General features: G+C 39.9%; 1 pseudogene across 1 annotated transcript; it reads right to left on the reverse strand.

Annotated features, from left to right (window-relative positions):
* Positions 1-559: 559 nt before the first annotated feature.
* On the reverse strand, positions 560-8,700 carry LOC143598150 (ubiquitin C-terminal hydrolase 22-like; annotated as a pseudogene). Its single transcript, XR_013147059.1, has 5 exons — positions 8,653-8,700; positions 5,488-6,185; positions 5,088-5,212; positions 4,240-4,349; positions 560-1,424 (listed from the first exon to the last, which is right to left on the reverse strand). The product of XR_013147059.1 is annotated as a ubiquitin C-terminal hydrolase 22-like (transcript).
* Positions 8,701-9,409: the final 709 nt, after the last annotated feature.

Below are 9,409 nucleotides of genomic sequence, written 5' to 3' on the forward strand. Positions count from 1 at the left end.
TTACATACTCGGTTTTTGGTTGATACCGTATTGGATTTTTGTTTTTCAGATTGGGTTTTAAGTTTATGAGATCTTAACTCAGTTTGAACCGAAAGATTAAATAGTGGTAGTATTATTTTTGTCGTTTAGCCCAATCCAATTATAGCCTTAGTCCAGTTTATACTCAACCAAATCCAATCCAATAAATATAAGAGTAACCTTTTTAAAAAAGAACTAAAAAAATTACTCGGTAAAAAGTGAACTAAATCGAATTCAAATTCAATTTCGCAGTTCGGTTTAAGCTTTCAAAATTTGGTTCGGGTCGGTTTTATTTTTCTACAGCTCTAGCTCATATACTTTGAATGTGAATGACATCATCACAATTCAGTTATCACACTCACCTTGGTTACAATTAAACGTGAATCACTTTTAACACATCTGGATGGCATTTTCATAGTTTCATTAAGAGAAACATATTCAATTTCTACTGCAACCAGAAAAGTATCTTAGCGGGTTAGATCTTCTGTTTAAAACATTTGATTGTTCCATATAACCTTGTTAAGTAATTGCATGATACTTTTTGGCTCCAACAGTAACAAACCGAAAAAGATAAAAAGGAAACAGATGGTTAAATCTCTTCTGTAATGAAGCTATGAATGTACATGTTTCCATCTCAACTGTTTCAACAATCATCTCAAGAGTTGGTAAAAAAAAAAAAAACCAACACTTGACGCGACACAAAATCACAAGAATCTCCAAAACAAATACCTTAAAACCACCAAAAAAGCCGACTCCTTTCTCACGAGGCACCACTCGCCTTGTAATAAAGCATCTTCTGAACATAAAACATCATGTACACTTGTGCAGCCCTCACAATGTTCTCATTCACTTGAGTCACCCATGCATCATCACACTTGTACCACTGATTACTCAACCTTAAAAACGTCGAATAATGTCCCGCATCTATTTTCCCACTGTGCCACAACTGCAAACAACTCAAATTCTGAAGTTGACTCGTTTAAACAATCTGCTTCATTACCAGTATCATCCCCGTCAAATCCAAAAATCCGATTACCAAACCGACTCCTCAAAATAGATGATGAGAGATATGGAGACATGTCTAACGAAAATGGGAATTGCATGTAACGGTCAACTTTCCGTGACATTTTTTTAATTTGTGAATGCTCAAATCTTTTAATGTGAAAACATGAAACCAAAGGGAGTTTTCTTATTGACATTTGTTTAAGGTATTCTTGTCTCACTTGACATTGTTGGCAGAAAAACTTCCGATCTGAACCTAATCTTTCGGGTCTCGTGAACCGGTCCAAACATCCGAGTAGCGTAGACACCCCCGAATTCACGGTTTCTGCATTCCCATTACAAGAATGAAGGGTTTTGGTAGATGGTTTTGTGGGTTCGTGATTAGGTACCAAATCGAGTGATATGTCTGTTGGGTTCGTAGGCCTTGTTGGCCCGGTTTATTATATGAAGTCAAAAGAGGAGACGGGTGTGGGCGGTCGGGCCCAAGCCCGGCCCGGTTTAGATTTCTTGCATAATAATTTACTAACCCTAGTTCAGTCTCTATATAAACAACATTATGTACTTGTAATATTTGGTCACTCAATAAAGATATACCTAGTTGCCACCCGTGGACGTAGGTCAGTTTAGACCGAACCACGTTAAATCCTCGTGTTCGTTTATTGCTTTTGTGTCGTGTTCGGTTTCGTGTGTGCGTTTAATCCTAACAAGTGGTATCAGAGCTTAGGTTCGGATCACACGAAGAACACGGTGAACCAGTTCCGCGTGTCGCCGCCGCACCAGTGATCGGGGCTAGGGTTCCGCCGCGTTACCGCTAACTGCTGCTAGGGTTTCGCTGCCACCAGTTGCCACAGGTCAGATTCAGGTTGTCGATCTAGGTTTTCGGTGTTGGCAGCTAGCCGACGTATCCAGCGATCGACCGGAAGGTTGAAAAGAAGGCAGAAGTTTTGCGAGTCGAGATCCTACTTTGCAAAGTACGAGTCAATAACAACGAATCAAGATCCCATTTTCGTTGAAGAACAGTTTCAAGTCAGAAGAAATTTAAAGAAACTTAGAACCAGTGCCAACCGCGTTTGTCAGGTTTATCGTTTCAGTTTAAAGTTTCGGTTTCTGATTTACAGTTCGTTATTCCGCTGCACGTTTAAAATAGGTTGATTTTTTAACAGAGTTCGGTAGAACAATCGTTAAGTTCAGGCTCGTGTTGCTGTGTCTGTCTCTGTTGTTTTTATCCAGTTTTTTGTTTTAGTCATTGTTATGGCAGAAGATGGAAAGGTTTCGATACAGAAGTTTGACGGACAGAAGTTCGGTTGGTGGAAGATGCAGATTGAGGCACTACTTTGTCAGAAAGACTTGGATGTAGTGCTTGAGGATGAAAAACCAGAAAAGTTGTCAGAAGCAGATTGGAAGAAGTTAGACAAGAAAGTTAGGGCTTGTATTACATTGTCGTTGTCGGAAGATGTGGCGTTTAACGTCATGAAAGAAACCACAGCCCGTGGTATGATGGACGCACTATCCAACATGTATGAGAAGCCTTCGGCAGCGAATAAGGTCTATCTTATCAGAGAGCTAGTGACAACTCGAATGAAAGAGGGTGGGTCAGTTACAACTCATATCAATAATCTTAATTCGATCTTGTCCCGCTTAGTGTCAGTTGGCATTAAGTTTGATGATGAAGTTCAAGGCCTCTTGTTATTATCCTCTTTGCCCGACAGTTGGTCGCAAACAGTGACTGCAGTTTGTAGTTCGTCTACAAATATTACTTTCGATGGGATTCGAGATCTGATTCTGGGAGAAGATTCAAGACGCAGAAGTTCAGGTGAATCATCAGGCAATATGCTAGTCACAGAAGGTAGAGGTAGGGGAAAACAGCGAGGCAGTGGGAGCAGGAAGAGGAGTCAGTCTAAGACTCGTAAGGATATTGAATGTTGGGGTTGTAAAGAGAAAGGACACTTCAGGAATCAGTGTCCGAATGGTAAGAAAGAGGTGAACGTTACAGAAGACGACACAGATGACGGGGTCAGTAGTGATGAGGCTTTGGTTTGTAGTGTTGAGAGTAGCGTTGATGCTTGGGTGATGGATTCTGGTGCATCGTTTCATGCCACTCACTGTAGTGAAACGATGAAGAATCTTAAATTTGGGGATTTTGGAAAGGTTCGACTAGCGAATGATGATATTTTAGAGGTTACGGGTATGGGAGACGTTGATTTGATAACTTCAGCCGGTACTTCTTGGACTTTGAAAGACGTGAGGGTTATTCCAAGTTTGAAGAAACGTTTGATTTCAGTTGGGCAGTTGGATGACCAGGGGCACGATGTTAAGTTCGGGAATGGGCAGTGGAAAGTAGTCAAAGGGAATCTCGTTGTTGCTCGTGGCAAGAAAATGGGTTCGTTGTATAAGGTCGAAATGTCATCGAAAGGAGTGGATCCAGTTTTGGTGAAAGACAAAATCCGGTTCACAGAATCTCGTGGGCAGAAGAAGGTTCGTTTTGCAAGTAACAAACCCAGAGCCAAAGTGAAGATTCAGGATGAACGAGCTAGGAAGGTTAAATCAGTTGGGGGACATCGTGACAGTGGGAGCACAGGTCGTGTTTCAGTTACAGTTCCAGGTCGACAGTGGATTAAGAAAACCAGTATTCCAGCTGTAAAAGTCTCTCCAATGAATTACTTGCTGAATATGGAGAGTGTTTGTTCTCAGGTTATCTCAGGATCCGGTAGTTCGTTACAGTGGGAGCCGGTAGGGACAGAGAACGAGTCAGGGGCAGTTTCAGCCATGACTGACGTGTTGGAGCTCCGGGGAGCTTCAACGGGCCTTCAGGTTAATTGATGAGAAGGCGGTGGCAACTAGAAGAAGTTTAATGTTCATATTACAGAAGTACAATCAGGAGTGCAGACGAGAGTACTCAAGGCCTCCGAGTGGGAGATTGTTGGGTTCGTAGGCCTTGTTGGCCCGGTTTATTATATGAAGTCAAAAGAGGAGACGGGTGTGGGCGGTCGGGCCCAAGCCCGGCCCGGTTTAGATTTCTTGCATAATAATTTACTAACCCTAGTTCAGTCTCTATATAAACAACATTATGTACTTGTAATATTTGGTCACTCAATAAAGATATACCTAGTTGCCACCCGTGGACGTAGGTCAGTTTAGACCGAACCACGTTAAATTCTCGTGTTCGTTTATTGCTTTCGTGTCGTGTTCGGTTTCGTGTGTGCGTTTAATCCTAACAATGTCTACACACGGATCGTATGTGGTTGATGTAAACCCACATGCCGTGCACATGACATCCGATCGCAGTATACCCGAGAATACTCGATGCGCAATACAACAATCTCCACTACCTGTGAGAAAGAGGGGCGAATAAGTCATCAAGTCAAAAAAGTGAGACGGGTGATGGTAATAATGTAACATATCATATGTTTTGAGCAGATAATATCACAAAGAAGCCGACATTAACACGTTGCAAATCGATATCAAGCAGTATCTTACACGTGAAAATAAGTTAGCCTGAAAACTAGAGGATTCTTGTGCCACATCATACTCTTTCTATATTGAACTTCCTCCAGGCTCCAGATAATCTGTATCAAAACATAAAAGATCCTATCAATGGCCAAAAGAATAGATGTGACACAAGATAATCCCGTGGGACCCTATCGGGGGGGGGGGGGGGGGGGGTAGATGCTCATTATCTTCCTAGGTCTTTGTGAATACAACATTCTAAGAATGTTATATTCTTGTCATCAGGGCACTTTACAGTCTTAGAGCTCATATGCATTCTATAGTCCGAAAAAGTTGCAGTCTTGCAGACAGTTGTGCTCTTAACTGTTATGTGTGTGAGTTAGTTAAGAACAAAAGCCAAGCATTCAACAGAGAATCACATAATCGTATACCCATACAAGAACACTGCTTGAAAAACTTGATTAAGCTATGATGATACTAACATGATGAAAGGAAACCAATTATACATATAATATGTGATACGCCACTTCAAAAAGAAAATACGAGACCCACACAAACAGTTGCAGAATCAACAAGAAAACGATTAATAATAACAGATCAAAAGAGAGGTCACTGCTCACCTTGGCTGTGATGTTTCTGGTCATATTTGTCCACCTTTTCATGGATCCCATCAAGCATTGAAATGAAAAACTCATGAGCATCCTGCTGTTCATAACTTGCAAGATTCCCAGCATGTTGCCACCAACTGTAAAACAAATTCTCAAAAATATCAACCAGATAAAATCATTTTCCACCAAATTAAAAAAAGATTGATTAAGACAGCTAGTGTGTGTGTGTGTATATATATATCTTTTAGCAAAATACAAAGACATGACCCACTTTTAAGATATTATTAAGAGACACCACATGTTCCAATCAATTTTTACAACACATCTCTCACAAGTCACAACCTGTTTGTTCAGTCAAGAACTACAACAGACCAATATTCTAATATCATGATTCCAAAAAACTAATCCACACCTGTATAAAAACTTGGCAGGGCTATACGGGCTTCGGTCCCCAGAAAATACAGCCGAAAACAAGGCGTCTGTATCACAAGCCAAACACAGGCTCTGTAAATTTCTACCCACCTTATCATTCTTCCCCTTTCCCTGATTAACACCATTCTTTTGCTGGCAAACAAACCGATTATGCCGGTCGCTAAGGAAATAATTCCTCAACGGCGGCGTGTGCAATAAAGCCTGCAGTACAGAGTTCATAAAACAGGTGTTCCCTAAATTATTTAAACCTCTCAATCCAATCGGTATATCCGAATGCAACCCCAACCCTAGCAATGCCCGTTCTTTCGAATCAGGCGTCCATGCCCGGTACTCAACGCGCCGCCGCTTCCTCAGGCTCTCCGGCGGCGGCGCGCGTAAAGATCCTAGCGTCGCCGCCGCCGTCTGCGACAGGACGACGGCGGAATCGAAGTCACGGTCGCCGCACGCGCCACAAAACAGCTCAGCCCGATCCACGTCGATCAGGACGCGGTGCTCGTGATCCGGCGCGTGAGACTCGCACGCGACGGCATCACACGACACGCAGAGGTAGAGACACGGCGCGCGTGAGGCGCAGGCGCCGCAGCGGAATGGTTGTAGGGATCGCAGGCCTAAGGTAGGAAAGGACGTGGCGTATTTGATGAGGGCACGGCGTTGGTTTGTGTTGGTGGTCTGACATTGCTGTTGATGTTGTTTTAGTTAACGTGAGGGATGTGATGAAGATGATTATTGGTTTGACTGTGGTTGAGAAATTGCAAAGGAAATGAGAGGATGATTATTAGCCAGGTTATTATTGTTGAGTATGATCCATTTGATGATCAAAAGGAAAATAGTGGGGTGGTGAGGGATTGGACCTTGAGATAGATAAACGACTCACTCCTACTCGCTCACGACTCACACCCAGAATATCAAACTGGTTTACAACTTACGGAAACCCTAGGTTCATAATCAATTTGTGATTCTCCCTACTGAAACCGATAAATAACCGATCGTGACCCTAACCGAAACCGGTTTCAACCCAAACTGATTTAGGGTTTGAAACCGATTCGTGCATCTTGTTTTTGTCTTAGAAAATAATATTGAGGATAAATAAGATATGATTGTGAAGAATGCATCATAATTAAGTGAAGAATGCATCATAATTAAGATTGATTAAAATGTTCGTGACTCATGTCTCACTTGAAAATAGCTCGAATGTAAACGAGCCGAGCTCGAGCTTGGGTTAGCTCAGCCCGTGGCATGATCTTAGTTCGGCTCATTGGCTTGTTTAGACTAAACACTAAATTTTAATATATAATAATAGTAACAACATACGATATAAGAAATAACAAACAAAAAAAAGTTATACATATATTACGACACTCAGCTTTGAAACATTATTTATATATATATATATATATATATATATATATATATATATATATATATATATAAAAGAACAAAAACATAATTTATAATGTTATAGATTCACTTGTTCATAATTTTTTTTACAAACTAAAGTTAAAAATATATTTTGTTGTTTATATATCGATATTTGTAAAAAAACATAAATAAATAAAAATTAAAAAGTATAAAATGAATAAATAAATTAACGAGCTTAACTTGACAAAGTTAACGAGCCACCTTATTTAAGTTCGTGCTTGAGCTTGAGCTCGCCCTGTTTCGGCTTAGCTTGGCTCGATTACAAACCTACATATCATCTATACACATGTATGATAATAACAAGGTTAAGAATTTTTTTATAAAAAAAACTTTTAATATGAGACAAAGATATTAAATAAATGTAAAAAGGAGATATGAATGTTTGTTTATAATTATTATCATTAACACCACTTTTCGTTAGAAGTTTGTTGTATAAACTGTCATGTCTTATGGTCATGTTAAAACCTTATCAAGTAAAATAGTATGGCACAAAATATTAACTAAAATAAAGAAAATATGATTTTTAGTGTGTGAGTTAAGTGCGTCTTATTCGATATCTTAAGAGAAAACTCAATACGATAAAACCATGGTAAAGAAAATAGAAATTTCTGGTGCCCGCTTCTTGACTTAGACTTCTAAATGTGATGAGCGTGCTCTAGTGATGTATTGTTCGTAAAACATAATTATATTAAATTAAATGTATCTCAATGCATCCTTATAACATAACTTTTTAGTATCAAATCATATTTGAAAGCTCTCCGAGGGTTCTAGCGATATTTAAAATCTCAACATGTACATATTTGAAGACATTTCTCTAATATTTGTTTACCAGATGGTACCCCATAAATTAACTTGAATTGGCTAAACCATATGATTTGTTTTGTTTCATTGAATAGTGATATCAAGAACTCATGGTGATCCACCATTTTATATTACTTAGAGACAAACGATTACAATACCGTAGCAGATATCCGGGCAACAAGTTGCGTCGCAACCCCCATACAACAACACCGATTCAAGGACTTGGTGTATATGCTTTAGACATGCCTCATGCATTTTACATGTTCAAGGAAATATCAAATCCAAGTAAACTCTAGCGTTAGTTGCATCCACTATAATAGAATATGTCTCATCATAATCAAATATTCAAATTTATGTGTGAAAATTTTGTCATTATTCACGCTTAATATATAGGAGTAACAACTTGTATCAAACACGAAAATAACATGATTATATTTAGATCTTTCTACCTTTGCACTTATAGTGATGCATGCTTTCAAGATTATCATCATTTATAGATATCTAGTTGAAGATACACGGATCTGCTCCCCACTAATGGGTCCTAGATCCGATGAGTCAACAGGGTAGGATACGGTTAATTGCCTATACGATATGAACACAATTCCCCAAAGTCCAATGACGTGAACCTGCAAAACAAACACCGTGAGCTCGTTACGGGAAGGACAAGAGGGGGGGTTCTTCCCGTAACCACCCTCCGGCGTGAGAATAAGTACAGTTCTGACGTGAGTAAAGTACTTAAGTAAATTGAGAGAGTACAGTGGGAATGAATGAATACCTCATGATGATTGAGAGGGTATTTATAGCCGTAGGGTGTGGGGAAGTGATTGGGCCACCTGTCCCTTTAGAAGATGCCTTCATAACCGTCTGGACGCGTGTCCTCATATGATAGGTTCAGCCTATACGTTGCATGTGCATGTATAACAACCTGGACACGTGTCTTTATAGCATTGGTTAATGGAGTAATATTGGCCATGTGCACGGTTATAACGACCTTGCCATATGTCATTAGTTGATTGGCTAAGGATCACGTATTGCCCAAGAAAGCATATTGGCAAATCTTCTAGAAGGTAACTGGTTATTGACAACTGTCCCGGGGCATTACCTCGTGGTCATTTACACGGAAGGGTATTCTTTCTTGCAGATGACTTTTGAGGGTGCCAGGATGCTTCCGCATGTGTCATGAGGGTGATTATTTCTCAGATGATCTGTGCGGATGGTTCATATGTCCCGCGGGTGACTTGTGACATGCTTTTGGTTGACCCGCGGGTGTCACTTAAGGGTATTTGGGTCTTTTAGTACCCTACCTCTATAAGTCCACCCAGTCCAGTTTTTCTTCCGTGTGAAATATTTTATGCGGGTGAAATTCTGGACTTAGGGGGTGTTTGGATTGCTTATTTTCACCAACTTATAACTTATAAACTTTTTAAAAAGTAATAAGGTATTTGGGATTGCTTATGTTGTGAGATGAAAAGTTTCATAAGTTACAATGTTGTAACTTATTAACTTAATGAAAAGTTATAAGGAGGTAAAATAAGGAATCCCAAACACCCCCTTAATATGGATTTGGGGATTTTTGACTTTGCAAGTTGGTGAGAAATATCTTTTGTTGCTGTGGATAATCATGAAAAATGACAAGTTGACCACTCGCAGGCGCGTTTGCAGGTGACAGGACGTTTATGACG

The sequence above is a fragment of the Bidens hawaiensis genome, unplaced genomic scaffold (assembly GCF_021521415.1).
Source record: "Bidens hawaiensis isolate Kalapana, Puna unplaced genomic scaffold, B.hawaiensis_p1.1 tig00049711_1, whole genome shotgun sequence".
In the NCBI taxonomy this organism is placed as follows: Eukaryota; Viridiplantae; Streptophyta; class Magnoliopsida; order Asterales; family Asteraceae; genus Bidens; species Bidens hawaiensis.